The sequence below is a fragment of the Muntiacus reevesi genome, chromosome 1 (assembly GCF_963930625.1).
Source record: "Muntiacus reevesi chromosome 1, mMunRee1.1, whole genome shotgun sequence".
Taxonomy (NCBI): Eukaryota; Metazoa; Chordata; class Mammalia; order Artiodactyla; family Cervidae; genus Muntiacus; species Muntiacus reevesi.
Window position 1 is genome coordinate 18,037,358 of NC_089249.1, and position 27,833 is coordinate 18,065,190.

The 27,833-nt window shown below is 44.2% G+C and overlaps 1 protein-coding gene across 6 annotated transcripts in view; it reads right to left on the reverse strand.

The window, feature by feature from the left end:
• Positions 1-27,833, reverse strand: part of LARGE1 (LARGE xylosyl- and glucuronyltransferase 1) — a 589,892-nt gene that overhangs the window by 500,028 nt on the left and 62,031 nt on the right. The gene's annotated exons all lie outside the window — the stretch shown is intronic.

Below are 27,833 nucleotides of genomic sequence, written 5' to 3' on the forward strand. Positions count from 1 at the left end.
TCTCAGATGATCCCGCATGCTACGGAGCAACTAAGACTGGGCACCACGACTGCTGAGCCTGTGCTCTAGAGCCCACGAGCCACAGCTACTGAAGCCCACGCACCAAGAGCCCACGCTCTACGGCAAGAGCAGCCACCGCAGTGAGAAGCCCGTGCACCACAACTCGAGAGTAGCCCCATCTTGCTGCATCTAGAGAAAAGCCTGCCCAGCAATGAAGATCCAGCACAGTCAAAAACAAATAAATAGAAAACTGGTCAACCACTTGTAAAAGAATGATACTAGAACACTTTCTAACACCATACACAAAAATAAACTCAAAATGGATTAAAGATCTAAACAAAAGACCAGAAACTATTAAACTCCTAGAGGAAAACAGGCAAAACACTCTCCAACATAAACCACAGAAGGCTCCTCTATGACCCACCTCCCAGAATATTGGAGATAAAAGCAAAAATAAACAAATGGGACCTAACTAAAATTAAAAGCTTCTGCACAACAAAAGAAACTGTAAGCAAGGTGAAAAGATAGCCTTCAAAATGGGAGAAAATAATAGCAAATGAAACAATGGACAAAGAATTAATCTCAAAAATAAACAAGCAACTCCTGCAGCTCAATTCCAGAAAAATAAAAGACCCAATCAAAAAATGGGCCAAAGAACTAAACAGACATTTCTCCAAAGAAGACATATAGATGGCTAACAAACACATGAAAAGATGCTCAACATCACTCATTATCAGAGAAATGCAAATCAAAACCACAATGAGGTACTATTACACGCCAGTCAGAATGGCTGCTATCCAAAAGTCTACAAGCAATAAATGCTGGAGAGGGTGTGGAGAAAAGGGAACCCTCTTACACTGTTGGTGGGAATGCAAACTAGTACAGCCGCTATGGAGAACAGTGTGGAGATTTCTTAAAAAACTGGAAATAGAACTGCCATACGACCCAGCAATCCCACTCCTGGGTATACACACCGAGGAAACCAGATCTGAAAGAGACACGTGCACCCCAATGTTCATCGCAGCACTGTTTATAATAGCCAGGACATGGAAGTAACCTAGATGCCCATCAGCAGACGAATAGATAAGAAAGTTGTGGTACATATACACCATGGAATATTACTCAGCCATTAAAAAGAATACATTTGAATCAGTTCTAATGAGGTGGATGAAACTGGAGCCTATTATACAGAGTGAAGTAAGCCAGAAAGAAAAACACCAATACAGTATACTAACGCACATATATGGAATTTAGAAAGATGGTAACGATAACCCTGTATGCGAGACAGCAAGAGAGACACAGATGTATTGAACAGTCTTTTGGACTCTGTGGGAGAAGGCGAGGGCGGGATGATATGGGAGAATGGCATTGAAACATGTAAATTATCATATGTGAAACGAATCGCCAGTCCAGGTTCGATGCATGATACAGGGTGCTCGGGGCTGGTGCACTGGGGTGACCCAGAGGGATGAGATGGGGAGGGAGGTGGAGGGGGGTTCAGGATGGGGAACACATGTACACCCATGGAGGATTCAAGTCAATGTATGGCAAAACAAATACAATATTGAAAGTTAAATAAATAAATAAATAAAATTATTAAAAAGAAAACTAATGGTATTTGGATGACATCGCTGGGGCGGTCCAATCTGACTGGTGTCCTTATAAGGAAAGGAGATTAGGACACAGACACACACAGGATGACCACATAAAGACACAGGAAGGAGACACCATCTACAAGCCAAGGAGAGGGGCCTCAGGAGAACTACCCTGCAGACGCCCTGATCTATTTCCAGAACTGTGAGCAAATGAACCTCTATTTCTGAAGCCACCCAGTCTATGGTGCTCTGTAATAGCAGCCCTACCTAACCAATATACCCGGTAATGTACCAGTCTTGATGTGTGATTACCGTCATTTTACCATGAGAACACTGGAATCTCAGACTTGTCCGAACCAGTCAGACACTAAGTAATAAAGTTGAGAATCAAGAGAATTTGCCGTTTCCACCACTTTCTGAGGATCTGAAAGTTATTCAATATTTACTGAATATTTTCCATATGCTAAGATTATTCCTAAAGGAAATCAATCCTGAATATTCATTGGAAGGACTGATGCTGAAGCTGAAGCTCCAATACTTTGGCCACCTGATGTAAAGAACCAACTCATTAGCAAAAACCCTGATGCTGGAAAAGACTGAAGGCAAAAGAAGAGGGCAGCAGGGGATGAGATAGTTAGATAGCATCACTGACTCAATGGACAGGAATTTGAGCAAACTCAGGGAGATGGCGAAGGACAGGGAAGCCTGGTGTGCTGCAGTCCATGGGGTCATAGAGTCGGACACAACTCACTGACTGAATGACAACAAGATCTATTTAAGGTGCTAAGGATACTGTAGTGACCAAGAAGTCCCTCCTCTCATGGAGCTTATTACTAGAGAAGGAGGTAAATAACTATCATCATATAAATATAAAATATCTACCTTTAGAAATGGAGAAGGAAATGGCAACCCACACCAGTATTCTTGCCTGAAGAATTCCATGGACAGAGGAGCCTGCTGGCTACAGTCCACAGGGTCACAAAGAGTCAAACATGACTTAGCAATGAAACAACAGCAATCTTCAGAAATAAGTGAAGTGTTTTGAGAATATAAGCGATTTTTTTCTCATTCTAGTCTAAATTTTGATTCCAAACATTTAAGACAAACACAGTTTCCTTTCTTAAAAAGGAAAGCTAAACCATAAAAGTGAATATTCAAAGGGAAATTGGGGGCAGAAAGGGGTCAGAGAGCATTGCTTATTTCATTCTTCTTTAAATCAATGAAAAACAGCAGACAGGATCAAGTTATCAGCCCTGAGTAAAAGTTTCTATCATGTTAATAGGACTCAGCAACAAAACTGTGGTTTTAGAAATGATACAGTTAAGTATTTCCTATGCAGGAAAAATGTTTCCCTCTAAAGTTTGAGGCCAAAGCTATTTCAAAGAATAACCATGCTCAGGGAAATGGATTTTGTTTTTTCTTCACCCAGATGAGAATTCATACAATGGCTAGCTAGAGCACTTTCCACAAGGGAAAATTCTTGCAAAACTGGAATGGAGGTGAATTTCACTTTATGGCTGGTGCTTAGGTGTAAATTATTATTACATGTTTATAAGGGTTTTATGTTGGCATAATATTTTACCTGTGGAAAAGCATTTACACAATATGTGACATCTTTAAGTGGTTTTTTTTTTTTCATTTACAAGCCTGCACTTTGGGGTCTGTAATGACAAGTGAGTCTGTGTTACCCCCTGTAATTGTCAGCCCCCACAATGGCTCAGAGCTGTGTCAGCTGGGATTAATGGCACCACTGCCTGCAATGGATGGGCTAGGAGGACTTCTCATTTCTATACCCCTCCTTGAGTGGGAGATGCCTCCAGAGTCACATTAAGTCTTGTATCGGATGGCATTCAAGCCAGAACCAGAAACTCAATAGCATCCCCCAGGCTCGTGGATCTGAGCTGCCTAACAGAGGCAGGTGAGAAATGACATTTGAGGACCTGGCAGCATCCCCCGGCATGCGTTCACTTATGCTAAGAACTCAACAGCACCGACAGCAGCGCCCAGCTACGTGGAGAGGCAGTCAGAGCTTGAGCGAAGTTACAATCCACAATTCGGAGCCCACCTGGTACCGATAAATCCCTCCAGATCTAACCTTTGTTCTGTCATCTTCAAAATAGAAAGCCACAAAACCCACGTCACAGGATTAAACTGACATGGAAATGAGATCAGGCATGTGAGCTCTTGAGCCTAGGTCTGACCCATGCTAGGTGCTCAAGTGATGTTATTTAGATGAACAAGTTCAGTGCTTATTAGCCAGAAAGATCTGGACAAGGACCAAGGTTAGGAATCACTTTTCCTTCCAACTTTTCTAGCTCTGTGTCCAGCCTGACTTTGTAAGGTCAGAACAGGGTTCTGGGCCCCCAGAGGGATTCCACAAAGCTCTTCAATCTGCATGCAGAATTCTGTGTGTGTGTGTGTGGGTGAGTGTGTGGGTGACTGTGTGTATGTATGTGTGTTTGTGTACACATGCACAAGCAAGCACTTTTGGGAAAGAGGCCAAATTACAACAGCCTCTCAAAGGAATCACCACCAAAAGGAGCTGACAGTGAGCCGTGTGGAGCCCGGCTCTCTTCTGGTTCAGCCTACTTCCTCCAGGCAGGAGAGAGGTAGTGTGAGAGAAGGAATACAAAGGAGTCAGATGGTTTAAAAGTTCAAATCCTGGCTCTGTGCCCTCCTCCTAGGTGACCTTGGCTGGGCTCTCCACCCTTCTGAGCACTGTGGCAACCTCAGTAACACAGGGTCAAGGCTATCTCCTCACAGGGCTGCTGGGAGGGTTAAATATAATAACAAACATTTGGCATGCAGTAGCGCCAACTGAGTGTCCGTCTCTCCATTCAGAGTCTGCTGGGAGAAAAGAAGGTTCTTCCCGGCCAATAGGAACAACTGCCCTTTCTGTCCATCGACTGCTTCTCTGCACCCCATGAACACCCCCACCTTCACTATGCCTGCATCCAGCCAGGCTCAACCTCATCTGTCTACATCTCCCTACAACTCAACATTCTTTCTACTGCCACCAAGCTCCACCCCTTGGCGAGTCCCAGCTATGTTCTTTGGTTTCAAGAAGCAGCACAGCTTCAGGAATAAGCCACCGAGGTTCAAACATCAGCCTTTCCAGCTCCTAGCTGATGGCTGGAGACCAGTAACTCAACCTCTCTGTGACTCAGGTTCCTCACCTATAAAATGGGGATGATCTTATTATCTACTTCACTGGGGAAAAAATTAGGTAACCCATGCAAAGTGTGAGGGGCTTCTGGCTCAGATGGTTAAGGGTCTGCCTACAATGCAGGAGACCCAGGTTTGATCCCTGTGTTGGGAAGATCCTTGGAAAAGGGTATAGCTCCCCACTCCAGTATTCTTGCCTGCAGAATCCCAGGGACAGAGTAGCTTGGCGGGCTATAGTCCATGGGGTTGCCAAGAGTTGGACACAACTGAGCAACTAACAGGCACACACAAAGTAAGGACAAGGCCCAGCGTGTTGTAAGTCCTAGCTGCCAGCTCAGACAGTGGTTGTTATTCCCGGTAACACTTAGAAAGTACAAGGAAGACAGGCCCTCCCGTGAACTTCACAACAGCCGCTATAGTGCAAGTAAGCAACGTAGAGCTGGCAGCTAGAACCCAGGCAGCACAGAGGACCCAGCTGGGCAAGTGTGAGCTCGACCACAGGCTGATTCAGCTGCTCCCTGGTCATGCCCTCTCCAAACCCACATCCGCTGCTACCTCTCAGCCACAATGGTTTTTCTCTGTCCTTTAAGCAAGCGAAGTCTATTTGTATCTCAGGACCTTTGCACCTGCTGTTCCCTCTGCCTGCAATTCTCTACTGTCCTGTCTTTGCATGGCAGCTTTATCACAGCCTTCAGCTGTCTCCTCCCCAAGTGCCCACTCTAACCAGCTAACCTTCCCATTTCACCAGCCACTCTCTAGCCATAATCTGGATTACTTCTTCATAGCACTGATCATTAAAAATTTTTTCTCATATTTCCTTACCCTGGAACAGAACATCCAAGAAGGCAAGCACTGTCTGTTTCCTCATGTCCCTAGAATGCCTCATCTGTCACCATTTATCCCAGTGTGCTGTGCAAACATTAGCACTTTCCACTAGACTTCAGGGTGCAAGGAGTCAGGAAGTTGTACTTTAGTACAGGGATCTTCGAACATCTTATGTAAATAGTCAGACAGTCTATATTTTAGGCTTTGGAGGTCATATGGGCTCTGCTACAACTACTTAACTCTGCCAACGTAACAGAAAGCAGCCAGAGACAAAGGTAAACGAATAGGTCTGGTTGCATGCCAGCAAACCTTCTTTATGGACATTGACATTTAAATTTCATGTAACTTTCACACACCACGGAATGGTATTCTCTAGTTTTCTTTCTCTTGGACCACTGAAAAATGTAAATGGAAACGTCCTCCTTTGAGGGGCAGAGGCAGGGCACACTTTTTTGCCAACCCCTGCTATAAGCATTCCCCATTGCTGTCTGTGATCACATGGTCTGAATGTCAAGGTCTTCCTGACATTCTTTACTGGAACGGAGGCTGCTGGGATCTCCTCTATTCAGTGTTCAGTGGCTCATAGAACTACTAGGACCTCAGAATATCTTTGTTAGGAACTGTCCTTTGGTCCTGATGAGCTGCAGCAGGTCTCAGTTGCATCCTGCAAGGTCCCATCCTGCAGGTGGGCAGCTCCAGGACTGATAGTTCCACTGGGGGTACCTCCCCATCTCCCCAGAGTCCCTGGGTCTCCCCAGTGGCATCTGCAGAATCTATCCAGTCCATTTTTCCCATGAGAGTTCTCCACATTTTTATCTGCCGCAGGAGAGGAAGAAATGAAAGGAATGGACTACTTCCACGACAGAAAAATCTATCCCAAGAGAGGGAGCCTACATGGAATTTTTGGTAGAAAACTCCACTTTTATCTCAACATCAGCTTCAGAAATAGTTTAGTTCACAGACAAACCAGGAAGTCAAGAAATGACTTAGGAAAAGAATAAGATGTTCCCTTGAGGTGACCTGGCACAGAATGAATTATGTATTTGTTGATTGGATGAATAAATGAACAAATAAACATCTTTTAGCATGCTTAATCATAAAACATTCTCTTAAAACTACTCCAGATCACAAAAACAGAACATCTCATGAGAATAAGATTTAGCAGCCTAAAGAGTTAAAAGATGAAAGCTATAGAGACATATTGATTCTTAATAAAATTCTTAATTTCCCTAGAGCCAGGCTGACTGCCTTAAAATATCTCATTTATATGAATAAAAAAAAAAGATAAGAAATGTTATTACTGACTACCTACTAGGTATGAGGCACTTTCAAATGCATCGCCTCTTTCAATCTTTATAACAAACATACTATAGAGAACTATGGTCCTTTGGTTTTTCAGATGAGGTCACCCAGACCCAGGGCGTGTGGACAGCAGGGTTTCAAGCCCAGATCCACACAGTCTTAAAACCTAGGCCCTTTCTGCTGCATGTGACTTAAAACTGTTCATTCCAGTCACTTGTGGATTATAAAATCATGAAATGATGCACAGGCCAAATCATTTGAGAACAAGCCTCTAAAATGCCTCTGAATTGCAAAAAGTAAAAGATTATGCAAACCTACAGAGGAAAATGTGTCATGTGAAGAACACACATCCATACTGGCCAGGTTAGGCATTCTTTCCTACTTCAAACTTAACACAAAGTACTCAATTTAATGACATCATAAGCAAACCAGCTAGCATGGCACCAAATAGGCCCCCCTCACAATGAACAGCCCCTACTTAAAAATCTAGGAAAATTAGTTTGGGGGAGAATGGATGCATGTATAGGTATGGCTAAGTCCATTCCCTATTCAGCTGAAACTATCACAACATTGTAAATTGGCTACACCTCAATACAAAGTAAAAAGTTCAAAGAAAAAAACCAAGGAAAATTAATCAAGGCACATATATAATTATTGAGGCTTTCCTAGTGGCTCATCGGTAGAGAACCTGCCTGCCAATGCAGGAGACAGAAGAGATGCAAGTTTGATCCCTGGGTTGGGAAGGAAATGGATCCCTGGAGAAGGAAATGGCAACCCACTTCAGTATTTTTGCCTGGAGAATCCCCTGGACAGAGAAGTGTCATAGGCTACAGTCCATAGGGTCACAAAAAGTCGGACACAACTGAAGCAACTCAGCATGCATATGTACCAAGAAAAGGATCTAATTCAGAAAAGTGAAAGTGGTCCTAAAAATAAATACAGAATCCTTTCGCAGTTTTACTCTCAGTCCTTTAGAACTGCTTTACGTATATTCATTTAAAATTATTTTTGGGCAACTCACTTTGGGAAAATACAGAGTCTAATGATACAGTCTAATCTCTTCCGTTAGCTTTCATCTCTGAAAAGTTATTGCTCTTTAACGAAGACAAAGTCAAAATCCGTTTTGAAAGGTTCTAGCTCATTTTCCCTTGCAGATATCTAATATCCAATTATGGTTTTACCACTTTGAAAATGCTTTTGGATATATATTACTTTCCTTTGTCATTACAACAACCTTAGGTCATAGATAAATACTCATTATTTCCTTTTAGAAATGTGTGCTTTTTTTTTAAAGGCTTTCTCAGTAGCAAGTGGTAGAAAAACTAGTTTAAACAAAAACACTGAATTTAGTGGCTTATAATCTACAAAGCCCAAGGATAGATCTGCCTTCAGGTAAGGTTCAGTCTGGGTAGATGGGAGGACCTGATCTCTCTCCATTTCTCAGCTCTGCTTTTACTCATGTTTGAAACAGGCTAGGACCTGGGATCCTTCGCTGCAGAGCTGCAATGCTTGCACCTGGACAAACCGCTCCTGGAACAACAAAATACTAAGAAACTATAAGGGACTAAAAATAACTGCATGCATGCAACTGGGGCAAATCCTGGACAAAAGATACAAAAAACCCAAAACCCCAACAACCAATTCTGAAGAGCCAGGAGCAAAAGCAGTGTATTGCACATGCACCGTGTATTCCACCTAGGGGTGGGCAAACCACCCACGCTCCACTCCAGCCTGACCCTTGGACACACCCTTATGTCACCCCATATGAGGAACAAGCTTGGCCCTGCTCAGGAAGGATCCAGCAAGGAACCTGTTGCTTGTTCTTGCTCCCCACTGCTGCAGCAGGGGTCCCACAACCTTGCATGGATGTCTGGTCTGGCCTCTAGTCAATTTCTATTGATTGGGGAAGGCTAAGAACCCTGGTCAGTATCATACCGACTTCATTCCCAAATGTAGACAGACAGTTGTAGGTAGGATGTAACAAGGATATGCACAGCCTCATCCTCTAAGGCTCAAGCCCAATGGAAACAAACACACGTACCTCTCTCAAGTCTCTACAAAAAAATCCCCAGCACATTTTATTGGCTCTGACAAGGTTATATGCCCACTCAAATTACTGTGGTCAGGGTAATTTGAATCAGCTGTCTCACCCTAAAGTCTTGCAGTATCATCTATACCAATGCTCATGGGCTGAACAGTGGATTTCCAAAGAAAAACTGAGCAAGGTGAATAAACGCTGAGGTTGGACAACCAAGAGGAGCCAGCCATAGACTATGTGACTTGCCCAAAGTTGCAGAGATTCAAGCAGACAAAAATCAGGAAGGACTCAAGTACCAATCTCTGAAACCAAGTGCTCCAAAAATAGTGGCAAATTGGTTTAAAACATAGAGAGTAAATCACAAGAAGTCTCCCAAATGGAATCTCTTAGTTACAAATAACATTCTAAAATATTGATCGACTGCCTACAGTACTTCAAAGAAAGCCAAGTTCATTTTACAAAATATGAATTTTGTAAAATTAAACACAGTGAGCATTATCTAAATAAAAAATCTCTTTACAGCTCTAAATGGTTCCTGACCATCTGCAAAGTCAGGACATTGTACTCAAAAGGAAAAAAGGAAAGCTTTTTGACCTAGTTTTGTCCCTACGCTAATGTACAGCCCCGACTCCTATTTATTAAGTAGCATCAACGCATGCTATTGCACTGGCTATTTGCAACTCTAAAATGACACCTATTATTCAGCTGGAGATTAGAATCTCAAGAAAGAGGGCCTTTTTTAATAAAAAATAAAATTAAAAATAGATTTGCCATTGCCTTTCTAATGAAACTGCTAGCTCTGTCAGCTTAGAGGGGAAATGACATATTTCTTGGGATTTTCACATATTGATCTGAGCAGCACATTCTAAAAAAGTTACCAATATTCATATCTTGAGAAATTGCTCAATGCTTCTCCTCTAACTGTACAAACCATCGCTCCACTCCTCCACAGCAGGCCAAGGCAGCCAACACGTGCTCTTCCCCTAAAGCCACCACATCCTCTAAAACCTAACACACGCACACGGCCCAAAACACCAGGTGTAGCCTGCTGGGTATGAGTCAAATAAGAAAATGATTTAGCCCAGCACTGTCCAACAGAACTTCCTGTGATGATGCAAACCCTGTATCTGTGCTGTCCAGTATGGCAGTCACTAGTTAAACACGAGCTATTGAGACTGAGAAACTAGAGGGTTTTTTTTTAAACTCTAATTATTTTAAAGTAACCACATGTGGCTAGTGGTAACTGAACTGGACGGCAGTACAGATCGCACCCTTGAAAATTTCTCCGGCATGTCATCGATTATTCTCTCACTTGCATTTTCTATCCCCACAGAAAGTCACCTGTTGTTCCCCAAATAGGGTATCTGTTGGTGCCTCTGAACTCCTACACATGCTGTTCCTTTCGTCTGGAATTTCCACTCCTAGGCTGTTTGGTAGACTCCTCTTCATCCCCTAGACCCAGTTCAAGGGTCACCTCTTCTCTGAAGCCTTCCCTGATTCTTCTTCTCTCTTCCCCACTCATGAGACTGGGTCACCTCTCCTCCACTGCCTCTGTTCTTGCATATTTCTGGGACTGGACTCAGCACACTGTGATGAGTCGCAAGCCTGGCCCTTCCACAATGGAAGGGGTAGGACACAGTAGTATGAATGAGTGCTCCACAGACAGGTGCCAAGTGTCAAATCCCCAGCTTTAGCACTTATTAGTAGCTCCATAACATCAGGCAAGTTAGACCACCTCTCTGAGCTCAATGCCCCATCTGTAAAATCAAGTCATTAATGATAACTCCCTGAAAGAAAGTGAAAGTCAAAGTGAAGTCGCTCAGTCGTGTTCGACTCTTTGCAACCCCATGGACTGTAGTCTACCAGGCTCCTCCGTCCATGGGATTCTCCAGGCAAGAATACTGGAGTGGGTTGCCATTTCCTTCTCCAGGGGATCTTCCCGACCCAGGGATCGAACCCGGGTCTCCCACATTGCAGGCAGATGCTTTAACCTCTGGGCCACCAGGGAAGCCTTATAACTCCTTACGGTTAGCTAAATGACCAAATGCAGATAAAACATTACCAGGTTGCCTGGCAAGAAGCAAAGATTGAGCTCATAGGCATTGTGCTCGTTGCTCAGTCATGTTCAACTTTTTGTGACACTGTGGACCATAGCCCACCAGACTCCTCTGTCCATGGAATTTTCCAAGCAAAAATACTGGAGTGGGTAGCCATTTCCTTCTTCAGGGGATCTTCCAGACCCAGGGATCGAACTTGCTTCTCTTGCATCTTCTGCATTGGCAGGCAGATTCTTTGCCACCAGCGCCCCTTGGGAAGCCCTCATATATATTACTTGTCATCAAATTATTAGACTACACCTTTGAGAAGGTACTAGGTCTTAGCCATCTCAATATGGAGTCAGAGTACACAATATACACTCATTAAAGATTATTAATCTTAAACTCAGTTCTGAATACCCTCCACAGTGCTAAACAACCTTGTTCTAAATGTGAAAGAGTCTAAAAAAGAGATCTCAACCAGACGTGGGTGAGGGCAGAAGTGTGCGATCCCAGGGAGATTAAAGATTTTTATGAGTTATTATTCAAAGTGCATCCAAACTGACTTCCCCCACCACCTCCCCCGATGTCTTACCAGACCCTCTCCAAATCCCCAAGACATGACCAAAATGTTTCTGATGGAGATAAGATGTATCCTGCAGGTTTTGGGGGGCAGTAATCAAAGTTCATGGGCCAGTAGTCTAACACTAGCATAACAGATACATGTAAGAAACACTAAGCTTCTAGTTTGCCTGTCCCCCTCTTTTCCTAGGTGCATATCTGGATTGGGGAGGAGGGAGAAAAACCTTCAATTTACCGAAACATCCTACACACCTAGACTCTAACTGTGCTCCACCTATGCACCTAACCCTGAAGGATGGGGGTGTCTCCTGAGGCCCTCTGAGGTTCCGAGGTGTCACTGAAGGTAGATGAAGATGAGTGGCAGGTGAAACAAGCATTAAAAAAAATGGTTAAGTGTTCAATATACAGGCTTTCTAGCCCATGTAGAGTCTCAGTGGTACTGTGTGTGTGTGTGTGTTCAGTCGCTTAGAGGTGTCCGATTCTTTGCGACCCCATGGACTGTAGCCTGCCAGGCTCCTGTGTCCATGGAACTTTCCAGGCAAGAATACTGGAGTGCTTACTCCCCAGATTCAATGTTTTCCTCCTGCTGCAAGACTCCCGGGCACAGGCACTCAGCCAGGAGTTTAGTAAGAGACAACATCAGGGTTTGCCAAATGCAAGGCAAGTGCATCTCTAACCGGGCTTTCTCTTTGGCTATTTGCACACAGGGAATGGGGTCAGCCCAGCTTCTACTTCAAGGCAAAGCAGCACCAGAATCAGAATGCAGGTGACCGATCTTCCCAGGGGACCCTGTGCAGGAGGTTTAACGGGTAACCCGTAGCATGACTGAGTAGTGTAACCAACGTCTAACAGGGAGTCTGGGCTCTGCAATTTGCCTGCCGTGTGAAACTGGACATATCACCTTCCCTGTCTGGGCTTCAGTTTCCTTGTCTATAAAATTGAGGGAGGGGAGAAGTTTCCAACCATTTTTTTTTAAGGGAAAAAAGTGCCTTTTTCTAAAATGAAATCTTATGGGGAAACTCCAAAATATAAAACATACAGCAGAGCAGCTAAGATCAAAGGTGCATTTATGAAGGGGATTTATGAAGCCCCATCTACTTAAGCCTCTCTCCCTTCCCCTAGGAAACCCTGGAATCCTGGAAATGTGTCAGCAAATGAGATCATTTTTCTAAGATCACATCAAATTAGAATATTTCAGGATGTTCCCTACAACGGACTTTATGACACCTCTCAAAGTGGAATGGATAAAAAAATAGGACCAGACTGATGATCTTACTTAACTTTATCATGAAAAAAATGTCAAAAATATTTGAAAAATATTCAAAGCATGTACTCTTGGCCCTGGTTTCCCTGGTGGCTCAGCAGCAAAGAATCTGCCTGCAATGCAGGAGATGGAGGAGACTAGGGTTCAATCCCTGGGTTGGGAAGATCCCCTGGAGGAGGGCATGCAACCCACTCCAGTATTCCTGCCTGGAGAATCCCACGGACAGAGGAGCCTGGTGGGCTTTAGTCCACGGGGTCACAAAGAGTTGGACACAACTGAAGCGACTGAGCACACACACACACATACTCATGGTCATCTTGTTTTATCTCAACTCAGCCCATTTCCCTATTCTTGAGATTATTTTGAAGCAAATCTCCAAAATATTATCCAACTACTTAAAAACATTTCAGTATAGTAATCTAAAACACAGAGATTTTGAAAAACTAGATCTTGGTTTCATTTCTACACCAAGAAAAATAAGAATATTAATTCTTTAACATTATCTGACATCCAAGATCAGTGCTGCATTATGCTCTTTCTCATAATTAATTTGAAGAAGAACTGAGTCATTTTTCTACAGCTTCCCATTGCCTGAATTTCCCTGACGGCATCTCTGTTCATCATTTAACATAAACTTTCTGGTGATCCCAGGGTCAAATCAAGGGTCTTGACCAGATTCAAGTTGCATCAGGAGGCACATAACATCTGGTTGTTTTTCTTTTTTTCTGTTGTTGACAGTCATTGATGACCACTTTCTATATTAGATTATTTTTCAGCTTCTTACATGTCTTCTAAAATGTTTCATACATAAACACACAATTATTTTTTTTAATTTAACCACATTGTATTAAACTCCACTCATGTTCTGAAACCTTTCATTTTACAACACGAGAATACTAATTTTTAAAAAAATTAGAATTCAGTAGGATACACAACACATTAACAATTACAGTTTAAATTCTGGCATGTGGTTGGAACAGCGTAAGTGACTGATGAGGATGTCCCTGGTGGTCCAGAGGTTAAGACTGTGCTCCCAAGGCAGGGGGCACCAGTTAGATTCCTGGTTAGGGAACTAAGATCCCACATGCTAAACGGAGTGGCCAAAAAAAAAAAAGAAAAAGTGACTGATAAATAGTTCCTGAATAAATAAGCAATACCAGTAAATCCAGTGGATTTCCTAGAAGTAGTGCTACACTATCAGTTAATTCACACAAGGGCTCCACCAGCTGTACTGTATGTTATACCAAGCCTTCTAAAAATTCCCACTGTCTTCTCAGATTATAAATTAAGCAAAGCCAAGGAAGTCGTGTTCTTCACCATATTACATTTTGTCCTTTTTTTTTTTTTTAAACAACTGCCTAAAAACCCATATGACTCCATCTTTTACTGCCCTAACTCACCCATTCATCAGTTTTCTCCTCCCCCAAATAGCCTAAGCATAAATCACAGCCCCTGATCAATACTCAAACCAGTAATTCCTGCCACCCCCACTAAAGCTAACTGGTGGTTACAAAATTAGCAGCCTGTTTCTGTGTAGCCGAGTCTCAAGGACCCAGAACGATCAATGTCACCGTTCCACCTCATGACGGGGAAGTTACTGTGGCGAGAAGCAGCCACTCCCAACAGTCAATTAACTGTCCTACAAAAGCAGCCAGAGGGATGAGCAATCAAAATTAAATCAGGCAAAATAGATTTTTAAGTCCTCTGTAGGCGTTCTTTTTCTTTTTTTTTACACTAGAAGGCTACTAATACTTGTATCTGCTGTGAAAGCTCAGAGTATAAGCAAGTGAGTGCTTATTAGGAAAAGCCTAATCAAAAATCTCCCACCCAGGACTTCCCCGGTGGGACAGCAGATAGTAATCCGCCTGCCAATGCAGGGGACACGCGTTCGATCCCTGGGCCGGGAAGATCCCACATGCCGCGGAGCAACTATGCCTGGACAGCACAAATACTAAGCCTGTGCTCCGCAACAAGAGAAGCCACCACAATGAGAAGCCTCAGACAATGAGGAAGACCCACGCAATCAAAAGTAAATAAATAACCAAAATTATTGAAAAAATCCTCCACCCAGTCTATCTCAGCTGCCACAATATTTTTCATTACAAACCTATCTACATCTAAAGTATGGAGTGTACCTCATCTGAGAAACCTCTCTTCTCTACAAGTCATGTCGGAAGATCCTAAGGTTTCTGTAAAGGATTAAAAAGGCGAACTGCATGAGGAAGGCTAATTCCTTTCTTCTCCATCCCACCCCTTTTCATTCTCTCTGCTTCTGTGTTCTTCATCTGCATACCCCATCTACTTTATCTGCCCCTGACCACTGAGGACAGTTCCTGGACCATTCACTCAGCAAGCTCTGGCTCTGCCACAGGGACCATGCAGAGAAGATAAGCAGAATATAACCCGTAAGCCCTGTGCCATTCCTGGTCTAGGGGTATGTCATCAGCCTCAATCACCAGGCAAAGCCTCGGCCTCCCTGAGTTACCAAAGCTGGGATGCTGCATCAAAATAAACCTGTCTCCTAAACACCAGGCACAGCGGACCCACATGCAAGTCCACTCCTTAGATAACCCAACCACCAGGGTGACCATGGCCAACAGATAGTTTTTCATGAACCAGAAACTCTCTGCCCCACCATCCAGCACCTCACCACTTTCACTGTATCTTCAACAATATCCATATTTCAGGAAGGTATGGGCTCAGGCAGGGGGAAGAACAGGAACCTCAGCCAACTGGAACAGACTCCAATTAGGACTACCACTTCAAACAAGCAATTCATCACCAGGCAGCACTCACAGACAGAAATGGCAAGGGACTCCAGTATTCCTGCCTGGGAAATCCCATGGACAGAGGAGCCTGGTGGGCTACAGTCCACGGGGTCACAAAGAATCAGACACGACTGGGCGACAGAACAACAACAAAGCACTCACAGACAGCTCGCTACCGACCAGGCACTGGGCTGAAAGCTGTAACTCTATCGGTTCCACTAGTTCCTATCACAACCCTGGCATCGCCATTTTCTACATGCAGGAACGTACAGGTATAAAGAGATTCAATAACAAGTCCCAGGTCATATGGCTGGTCAGGGCTAGTTCAAACAGGATTGGGGGCCCTGGCTCTGTAATTGTAACTGAAAGTGGGGTCTGGCTGTTTGTCTCTCAAGAGCCAATAAAGAGGCCAAGTTGGTGAAAAAGAAAGTTTGCCTTTGCTTTATTTTGGATGCTTGTAAGGGTGCAGGGGTGTGGATGCCTGTCCAAAGACCGACTCCCCTGCCCCCACCACTGACAACCAGTAGGCAAGAGTTTTTATAGATAAAGGGAGGGGGCTACATGCAGAAACAGGGCAGCCAGCTCTGACAGACATCCTGAAATTGGTCATCGGTGATCTGACTAGCATCATCTTGATGGTTTTAGGTGCAGTTAATCTTCAGCTCCAGGGCTGGTTAGTTCCAGTTTCCTTGAGGTCAGTTCTTGGAATTGTGGCAGGTTATGACATGGCTACAGTCTAGTCATCACGTAGAACTTCTTCCACCTGGTGGAGGCTTCAGTCTCTACAAGACAGCTCACGGGATATGGCTCAGAATATTATCTCTAGCCCTTGAGAAGGAACTAAAGGCCCCTAACTATGTTTAATGACTGAACTATTATTATTCAGTCTTGCTGGACTGTTTTCCTTTGTTTCTGCATTTTCTTGCTTCTCTGATTAAACTTATTCTTTGGCTAAAGCTTTTCCAAAGACAAGTGGCAGGCAGAGGACACAGCAGGGGCTGGGGGTGGGGTGGGAGAGCAAGGGCCAAAGGGTCTGGCTCCATTTCATAGCCTTAGGTCTTTCCCAATTGAAAAACAAAAGGTCCATACTTCTGCCTGAGAAACCAGAGCAGCCACAAACACACATTAAATCCATCTGGAGAAAAGGCATGTTAACTCCCTGGATCAATAAGAGATTCAGGCCCAAACACAGTCCCCAACACCAGTAATGACACAGCCTTCCAATAGGGACCTCATGTCTTCTAACCTCTTTTCTCCCCTCTAAAAGATGATAGTCCTAAACAATAGGTCTTATGTTCTAGGATTATGTGTTAAGGACAGAGTTAGCAGTCTTAAGGCTTTGGGACATGAGGTCTGAAGAACTTAGTTCAAATCTAGGCTATAAAACCTCGTGACTGTGGGTGGGTAATTTAGCCTATACCTCAGTTTCCTCGACTTCCCTGGTCGCTCAGACAGTATCTGCCTACAATGCGGGAGACCCGGGGTGAATCCCTGGGTTGGGAAGATCTCCTGGAGAAGGAAGTGGCAACCCACTACAGTATTCTTGCCTGGAAAATCCCATGAACCGAGAAGCCTGGTAGGCTACAGTCCATGGGGTTGCAAAGATTTGGACATGACTGAGCGACTTCACTTTCACTTCTTTCAGTTTCTTCATCTGCAAAAGGCGATAACAATGACCTTGTTATCAGTGTTCAGTGAGGTCAAGCAGGCACATGCTGAATACAGTGTCTGGTATCCACCACCCAAAATGTGGGAGATGGCAATATTATTGTCATCATCAGCATCATTGTGACCTGAAAGTCCACAGAAGGAGCTCCTCCTTTCTTTAATACAGGTCGGACCTTCCAAGAACCTGATTTGAAAGGATAATCTGGCTAACACACTTTCCAGTTTAAATCCTTGAACCATTGAGACTGACTCAGAATGGAGGAGACGGGGTGAGTGCTCTAAAGGTGACTGATGGATCCTGGGCCCCGCCCTCAACTGGTGGGTGGGGCGGGGCTTCTTTTGCTCCCTTCCTTCTTCTAATCCCTCCCCATCTCCAGCATGCCTCTGCCATCACACTCCAGTTCCCAAGATCCTACCTATAACCTATAGGGTCTTTTAGGAAATACTCCACCCTAACAAGTCTGTACTGCTGAAAGATAATGACAAGGTTCCTATGGCAACCCTTGTTTCTAAAGTTGGGGCAGCAGAAGGCACGTGGATCACTTAGCACCTGGCTTAGGTTGCATGAAATGCCTTAAAACTGCATAAGAATTTTTTCTCCACAATTGGAGCCAGGCCTTACCCTTTTACAGCACATGGCCATTTATGAAAGTGCTCTCACAGGTGTTACCTACTCTGTGAGAGGAGGAAGAGAGATGACTGACTCTATTTTTACAAATTAAGAACGTAACAATTAGAGTTGTTAAGAGCTTTTATATAGTAGGATCAAGATAAGACCTTGGGTCTTTCAGCATCCAAATTGGTGCTTTCTTGAGTCGAGGCACTGCTCCTGGAGTGTACCTCTTCCTCTATCAGTCCACTCCACTCCCTTTCACTCATCTTCATGCCTATTGGCCTGTACACCCCAAGCCCTGCATTTTTGCTATCACAGCCTGATTTGTCTCAACTACCAGCAAGTGTATGTATGACTTTCTTCTGCAATTAAACTGTTCACCATTTAAAGCAGGATTCATGATAAATATGGTTTGACATCTCTCAAGTAGCAACCACCTTAGTTCACTAGGGTTGTGGTTAAGAGTTTGAGCCTAGAAATCACAACATGATATGGAACTTCATATGACAAAAACCTCAGTGTGAATCACAGATCTGACACTACTAAGCTGTGTGATCTTAGAAAAGTTACTTACCTGCTCTATGACTTCATTCCCTCATGGGTTTAATGTGTACTAGTGCTGACCTCTTAAGGTTATTGTGAGAATCAATGGGAGCTTGATTCAGGTAACAGAGTAAGCTTTTGGAAGTTTCATGCTATTATAATCATTAATAGTATTATTAACCAACATCATCACAATGTTATAGTTAAAAAAACTTAAGTTCAGGGTTCTGTATCTAGCCCAGGGTCACATAGCAAGTAAGTACTGTAGCCAAGCAGAGAATTCCAAGATGCCACCTCCTGCTTCCCTTCTTTTTATAGTCCTTACAATGTACAACATACAATAAATGTTTAGTAATACTCAGGAATTACAGAATCTGATACCTATAAGGAGAGTCATTTGGTCAACCCTCTCATGCTGCAGATTAGAATAGTCAGCCTCAGCAGACAGCACACCTGTTCAATTTGCTCATCAACAAATACTCTTATCCCACGATATCCACTGGTGATTGGTTCCAGCATCCCTGCTCTCCCCCCTACCCAGATACCAAAACCTATGGATACTTCAGTCCCTTATATAAAATGACACAGTACAATCAGCCTTCACATTCATAGGTTCCATGTTCTCGGATTCAACCAACCACGGACAGAAGAATGAAAATCGGCCCACACTTAGTTGTATCATGGATGTGGAACCCCTGGACATGGAACCCATGGACAGGGAAGCCAACTGTAATAACCTCCACAGTTGTAGAGTGATGCCTAGTTACAAAGTTTTATTTGCCATGAGCATGATGCTGAAGCCTCCAGCAGAAGACCACCCAGAACATATGTGAAGTCAGACACGGTTGGGTTTGCAACCATGCCACAGAGAACCTTGGTGTCTCAGTAGAGGATGTTAGGGGTGCTCACTGTACAGACGTGAGCTTGTTCAGTGATTTGGGGGAAGGCTCAAGGAAACACAGTTTTGCTCTGCTGGGTGCAGTCATAAAGCAGGACTGTGATGCTCAGGTTTCCTTGTAAACATTCACCTGGAACACGGCAGGACACAGGGCTCTGGCTGTAACTGGTAGACTCAGCAGTCACTCACCTGCTCTGAGACAGGCAGATGTTTGGTCAGTTTTGTGGACTGCACAATGATCTGGTTTTCATCTGTGCTCTGTCTTGACTATGGAGTGGGCTTGCTTTTGTCTTGTTCTATCATCATCACAGAGCAACCTTGTCACATGGCAGTGTGCTATGGAATTCTTCATTTCCATAGGAGAACACCGGGGCCCAGTTATCACAGCCCGCCCAGCTCCAAGCTGACAGCAGTCAGAAGTTGCTGTTTTGTTTTGTTTTTTTTCTTTTTCCTTTTCCCAGTAATTTGTTCAACTGTTGAGAGTACCTGCTTGTGCCAGGCAATTATAACGGGGTCTTGGTATAAAATAAGTAAAGATCCCAACCCTAAATGAGGTGACATTCCAATGGGGGAATGAGATAATTAAAAATAAACATAATACATTAAAAGATAAACTTACAGTTTGTTAAAAGGTTCTAAGTGTTATGGGGGAGAAAAATGAAAGAAAGAAAAAGCAGAGCAGTGTCAGGGGGACTAGGAGTGGTGGGCTAGGTGGCAATCATAAGCAGGGTAACCGAAGAAGTCCTCCTCCACAGGAAATTTAAACAGATGAAGGAAGTGGAGGAGGGAAATGTGAAAATGAGCATCACCCTTGTCCCAGTTCAGAAATGAGAAAAGTGAGACTTAGAGGGGTCGGGGAATGTGTCTGAGACTGCCCAGGAATGGCACGGGGAAGCCAGGGAGCACCTGGGGCTCCGAACGCTCTGCCACAATCTGCCCAGTGCTCAGGTGCTCAGCAATGCCTGACTTCTTGCAAACCCAAAGACTGAAGCCTGCCAGACTCCTCTGTCCATCGGACTCTCTAGGCAAGACCATTGGAGTGGGTTGCCATTTCCTTCTCCAGGGTATCTTCCCGACCCAGGGATCGAACCCGCATCTCCTGCATTGGCAGGCAAGTTCTTTACTGCTGAACCACCAGGGAAGCTCTTTCCAACAACAAACCGGATCTCAGACTCACAGGTGGAAGCATGAGGCCTGAAACCAGGAAGAACCTCTGCTTTCTCACTCTCCCAGGGGCTTAGGCTAGAACTAATCCACACCGAAGAGAATCAGAATACACCCCCTACCAAATGATGCCAGGCATAAGGACAGAACAGAAGGCATTGGGAAAAGCAGACACAGAATGAGTCTTCTGCCCTCTTCTTATCTACTTGAAAACAGGGCATCAATTCCCCTGTGAAGACGCCCCCATCTTCCAAAATGGAACAGAGAGAGAGCATCCTTATCATTAGAGATGAAGATGGCACCAAGGAGCAGCAACATAAACAAATTCTGTTAAATCACCTTTGTCTGCCACTGCTGTCCTCCATATATTTGTTATTGTTCAGTCCCTCAGTTGTGCCTGATTCTTTGCGACCCCATGAACGGCAGCATGCCAGTCTCCTCTGTCCTTCACCATCCCCCGGAATTTGCTCAGACTCATGTCCATTGAGTCAGTGATGCCATCCAACCAGCTCACCCTCTGTTGTCCCCTTCTTCTCTTGCCCTCAATCTTTCCCAGCATCAGGGTCTTTTCCAATGAGCTGGCTCTTCACCTCAGGTGGCCAGAGTATTAGAGCTTCAGCTTCAGCATCAGTACTGCTGATGAATATTTAGAATTTATTTCCTTTAGGATTGACTAGTTGGATCTCCTTGCAGTCCAAGGGACTCTCAAGTCTTCTCAAGCACCACAGTTTGAAAGTATCAATTCTTCAGTGCTCAGCCTTCTTTACAGTCCAACTGTCACATCCGTACATGACTACTGGAAAACACTTTCCATATATTTATCTTCCCACAATTTACTGCCCCTAAAACATCCAGAAACCCTTTCATTTGTCTTGTCACTTCTCTACAAACCCATCAACTTTTGTCAGAATAGTAGACAAGCCTTCCACCCTAGTTGCTTTCTGTTTTTTATTAGTAATATTTATTTAGCTGTGCCAGGTCTTAGTTGTGGCACACAGGATCTCTGATCTTCGATGGAGCACGCAGGATCTTTAGTTATGGCATGCCAACACAAACTCTTAGTTGGGGCATGTGAGATCTAGTTCCCTGATCAGAGTTGGAACCCAGGTCCCCCTGCATTGGGAGCAGAGAGTCTTAAGTCACTGGATTACCAGGGAAGTCCCCTAGCTGCTTCTTTGGGTTTTTTTTTTTTTTTTTCCTTCTTTCTATAAAACCTCCTCCACCCCTCCACCCACCCTTGCCCCAAGCCCGGGCCAGGTAAAACTCTTAACATCCAATAAAATTTGTACACTTTTTTCCTGTTAATCTATCTTTTGTCAGTTTATTTCAAAGGGCTGGCCACTGAGTCTAACAGGGCAGAGGAAAATCTTTATTCCCTTGTTAGGATCCCAACCTACCAAAGGCTTACCCCATGTAGTCAGGCTATCTGCTAAGCCCTTCATGCGTTATCTCAGTGACCCCAACATGTGGGTCCAAGCATTAACATCATTCGGCAAAGGATATGAGGCTATAAATGCTGAAGTTCAATACCACATAGCTGCTAAGAGGCAGAGTCTATCTTCAAGTCCAGAATTCATAATTCCATAGCTAGAAATGATTTGCAAAACACCACACACCAGTATAATGTTTACAGATGTGTGCATGTGTGTATGCAATCCCTAACGATATTTATTGCACAGAGCTGTGATACTAAATAAGTAGGTCTAAGGCAGCAAGGACACCTCCCTTCCCACATAAGCTGAGTTGGAAAGAGCTTGGTGCTGAAGCATGTTCATGGGGACAGGATTTGTATTCTGTATCCTCAGAACCTGTTTTGGGATAGGAACTAAATAGCCATTGGATGGATGGATGGTGGATGAATGGATAGTGAACGGATGGATGGGTTGTGGATAGATGGATATATGAATGGATGGATGGATAGATGGATGAATAGGTGGGTGCATGGATGGAGGATGGATGATAGATGGATGGATGAATTAACAGATGGTAGATGGATGGAATGATGAATGGGTGGATGGATGGATGGAGGATGAATGATGGATGGATGGATGGGTGGATGGGTGGATGGATGGATGGATGGATGAAAGCACTTCCTTCTGCTCTTTGCTCTCAACACTCCAGGGCACCCATCCCTCCACCAAGAAAGCCTCATAATTCAGCCATGGACAAGGGAAAGCAAGTATGAAAGTGAAACTGTTCTCAGCAAATACCCAGCTGAGTCCCAACCAGGAATGCAGAAAGGAATCTGGTACCCAGCCTAGCCTCACCGGAAACTTCTTTTAGATCCGAACAAGAAGATTAAGTTGCTTTGTAAGGGTTAAGTAGTCTACCATGGCACTCTAGAATTGACTCTGAAATCTATCTGTATCCAAAAAAATAAAACTCACACTCAAATAGCTAACATAATGTTATAGTTGATGAATACAATTATTAATGTGCTTTTTTAAAAAAAAAAAAAAAGGAACTTGCCCTGAACATAAAGGACAAGCCACGAAGAATTGGTCAGGGAGTTCTGTCAAATATAAGTCAAATTCAAAGCACAAAAGTGACTATTAATTGCTTTAGCAGTTGCCAGTCAGCCAAAAAAAAAAGTCTGTCCTTGGAGCATCAGTTTCAGTTCCTCAAGAGAAGGTCTCTTCATATCTCAAGGGCTGACCTTTCACCCGTCTGCTCACATCAGCCCTCTCCATCATATTCTTTATTTTTTAAAAAACACAACATAAATCCCACAGTGCTCTAATCAAGCTCCCTTACTCATCTGAAGGATAACCTTCACAGAAAAGAGGCCACTTGATAAATTCCAGGAAAGTAAAAATAAAACATAATAGCAAAGATAGTCTAATCATCAAGGCTAATTGCAAAGGAAGAGTAAATCGCCTTCCCACCCCCACCCACCTCCCCGCAAGTGTCTCTGGTTTATTAAAAAAAAAAAAAAAAAAAGACCCATCTAACAAAGATGCCCTTTGTTACTGGTCTGAATAAGTACAGAAGGAATCTCCAGGGAGACAGCTGTGATTCACACACATGAAACCAAAGACGCTAGCTTTTGAAATCGCCTTTCATAAAATTTACTGGTGATATTTAAATATATACGATGTCCCAATTAGATCCAAGAGGCTGGGCAAGATGCAGCAAGGAGCACCACGTTGAATCAGGGAGACTCTGTCCTCAACTAGTCTATTGGCTGATAAAGAAGACGCACCTGATAAAGAAGATGCCCTCACATGATGCCAAGGAGGATGACCGTGGGGCATCCAGCAGAGAGGGGTGCTTTAAATCTGGAAACAGGAGTCTTCTGGAGGTGATGTTTAAGCTGGGTTTGAAGAATGGGTGGGGGGCTGAAGGAGTTTCATGAGCACTGAGAAGACCCTGATGATGTTCTGGCCATTCCATTTGTCCCCAGCATCTCCAAACACAGAATCAGGCAAGAGACCTCGAAGGCCAGGGGGCCCCTCATCCTTAACCGGGGCTGCACAGGAGAATCACCTGGCCCTCTTGTTTTCAGAATGCACGCGCCAAGCCCCACACATAATGAGTCAACATTTCAGAAGCAGGGCTTGGTCACGTGCTTATGAAGCCGTTGCACAGCACAGGAGGCTCAGCTAAGCTCTCCGTGACCTAAAGCGGTGGGACTGGGAGGCGCCGGGTGGAAAGGAGGCTCAAGAGGAAGCGGACACGTGTACCTACAGCTGATTCACGCTGTCGTACGCAGAAGCTGACACAGCACTGCAAAGCAGTTATACACCAACTTTAAAATAAATTAGAAAATCTGTAAAAATTTTAAAAAGCCAAAAAAGGCCCCCAAAGAATTTCTGATGAGCAAACCTCTAAAGAACCACTGATCAACACTATTACCTCAATTTCCAAAGTGGGGCAAATGAGGCAGAATGAAAGGTTTCCTCATTTCTCCAATCATTCAATGAATATGTATTGAATACCTCCCTGAAATTACATCCCTGAATACAACAAAAATACCTGCCCTCATTAAACATTGTCGCTCACTAAGTCCTTGCAGCAAAACCATGAGGGTATTATTCTCACCTTTCCTTTTTTTTTTTTTTTTTTGAGATAAAGAAACTGAGAAATAGAAGGTTAAGTGAACACCAAGAATAAATCATAGACTCAGGGTTCAGCCTGAGCTGTCTGAGAAGCATCTTTTACCCCAGGGCTAATAACTGAGGGGGCCTCCTGGGGATAGCCCCTGGGTGATGAGCATAAGGAATGGCCTCTGTTTTCAGAAGCAGGGTCAGAGCAAGGTGGGGGGAGCCAAGGAAGAGCGTTCCACGCCAGGCTGAAGAGATTCCAAAATGCTCCACAATCATGGCTGAATCCGCTCCTGGGCGCCATGCTCCTCTGGAAATGTTCTCCATTCAGAAAGCCACACACCCTCCACAGAAGGACAGAAACCATTCCTGATGAAAAGCTGTGTGAAGGGTCTAAGCAGTTATTCCCCTCTCAGGGACTCAGTGACGACCAAACCAAGAGGCTAAAACAACACCTCTGAGGTCTCTGCAGTTCCTAGGAGTGATGAAGAAGACATGTACCAACCGCTGGCAGAGAGGACAGACACAAGGGGAAATGAATAAAGATGTGGTGTTACGTATATGTGGAATACGCATACACACACACAGCCATATAATGGAATATTAGTTGGCCGCAAGAAAAGATGAAATGAGGCCATTTGCAGCGACATGGATGGACCTGGAGATTATCATGCTACATGTAAGTCAGAAAGAGAAAGACAAATTTCATATATTGATTATCTGTGTAATTTTTAAAAGGATACAAATGAACTTATTTACAAAACAGAAACAGAATCACAGGCATAGAAAATAAACTTGCAGTTACCAAAGGGTAAGGAGGGGAAGAGATAATTAGGAGTTTGGGCTTAGCAGACACACACTGCCATAAATCAAGCCGATGACCAACGGGGTCCCACTGCCTAGCACAGGAAATTATATCTCAGTTCAGTTCAGTCGCTCAGTCGTGTCTGACTGTGACCTCACGAACCGCAGCATGCCAGGCCTCCCTGTCCATCACCAACTCCCAGAGTCCACCCAAACCCACGTACATAGAGTCGGTGATGCCATCCAACCATCTCATCCTCTGTCGTCCCCTTCTCCTCCTGCCCTCAATCTTTCCCAGCATCAGGGTCTTTTCAAATGAATCAGCTCTTTGCAACAGGTGGCCAAAGTATTAGAGTTTCAGCTTCAACATCAGTCCTTCAAAGGAACACCCAGGACTGATCTCCTTTAGGATGGCCTATTATATACTACCCTATAATGGAAAAGAATCTGAAAAAGAATATATATATATGTATGTATAACTGAATCACTTTGCTGTACATCTGAAATACTGCAAATCAATTATACTTCAATTTTAAAAAATAAAAAGAGATAGAGAGAGGGTCCCACTGGAACTAGGACTTAGAATCACTTCTGGGTCAACATGAAGAAGCCATTATGTCTTCTGTGATGAGAGAACCATAACAGAGCCTTGACTCAGAGGCATTTCCATGGAGATTTATTAAAACTCTGAAAATGCTTCTCATCTTACCTGGCCCACAATAGGTGCTCCACAATGGGCTGATACCTCTGAATTTGTTTCTAATTGTAGTTTCTGAAAGAATCTAGACCCCCGTAAGTTAGCTGTCTGATGAGCCTGTCATTGTATGTTTCTTTTTCTCCAATTTCTGTTTTTCCAAGAGCAAGCAGAAAAGGCAGAAATAGCATCTTAAGTCAAGTTTGGTGGGGCAGATAGCTTGGTGACCTCTGGGAGCTAACCTTATCACTCACACTCCTCCTCTGCTCTAAGCTGGAAGCAAAAGAAACAGGCTCTTCTCAAGGTCAGGAGAACATCCATGACGAGCTTCTGACACTCAAATAACAAGGAAACCCCCAAATACTGGAGTTCAAGAGATAGGAGCAAGAAACATCCCCAAAGGACAGGCAACTGTAAAAAACGGGGTCAGAGGAAGTACAGCTGAACTAAGCATTCAAGGGTAGTTTCTTGGGGAACAACCTGAATGTTAGCAATTGGTAAGTAACACTCTTCTATATAAACAAAGGGGCTTCCCAGGTGGCACAGTGGTAAAGAACCTGCCTGCCAATGCAGGAGACACAGGTTTGATCCCTGGGTCGGGAAGATCCCCTGGAGAAGGGAAAGGCAACCCACTCCAGTATTCTTTCCTGGAAAATCCCATGGACAGAGGGACAACAACAAAATCTAAACAAAATGCTAAACTCTTGGCACATCCCATAGGAGGCCTGGCTAGTACCATCATGAGCCCCATGACTGTGTCATCCACTGATCAGGTCTTCATAAAAAAACTCTTAAGGCTCAAGAGAGGCCACCCATGAAAACTCAAACCAATATAATGACAACGGTGTTATATTACTCTACTTGCTAATTTCAGAAGAACAACTCAAGATACTCAGTTTTTAGATACAAAAAGAAACACAAGAGCTTTACATGAATCCAGCAAACTGGGATACTGTCAAATACTTGGAGAAAGTACACCTTAGGAAAATTATGGGCACCAAAACAAAAGCCTTTACTTCTAGATTCTGGGGTCTTCCCTGGTGGTTCAGATGGTAAAGAATCTGCCTGGGTCAGGAAGATCCCCTGGAGAAGGGAATGGCTACCCACTCCAGTATTCTTGCCTGGAGAATCCCAGGGACAGAGGAGCCTGGTGGGCTACCGTCCATGGGGTCACAAAGAGTCAGACAGGACTGAGCGACTAACACTTTCACTTTTTCACTGTGAAATGAAGTGATATAAAGTGGGTCTCTGTAAAGCTTCTGGGAGAAATACTCTGAGAAGGGATTCAAAAAGGGTCCAAAGTCATTCCAGGCTTGACGAGAGCCAGGTCAACGTACTTCTCTGGCCAAGCAGGGCCAGACTTCAAAGGCACGTGAAACCCCCAGGTACTAGACACCATGGAGAACGGCCCTCTTCAGATACTCACTGAGCCCGGACCAGAGGAGGGTGGGCGCAGGCTCGTCCCGGGAGACAGGGCCAGGGCCAGAAACCAGGCGCCTTCTGCTCTTGCTGCTCCACCTCCCCGGACTCCCCAGGACCCCGTGGGCAGGCACTGCAGATGCCCAGCTGGAAAGCAGCAGCACACAGCAGCCAGGTAGCAGGAGGAGCTAGAAGACCCACAGCCACCATTTCTAGAACTTTCCCCGTTGGCTCCTTTACGGAAAACATCATTCGCTCAGAGAGCAAAAGTCTCAACTCCTTAGCTGTAAAAGAAGTCAAAAGTGGACCATCAAACAGAGGCCTGGGTTTAAATGCAGCCGTATGTGACCTTGATCTCAACTGATCACTTAAATCAAGAAAACGGGCAAAAGGCAGAAACAAACCCAAGTGT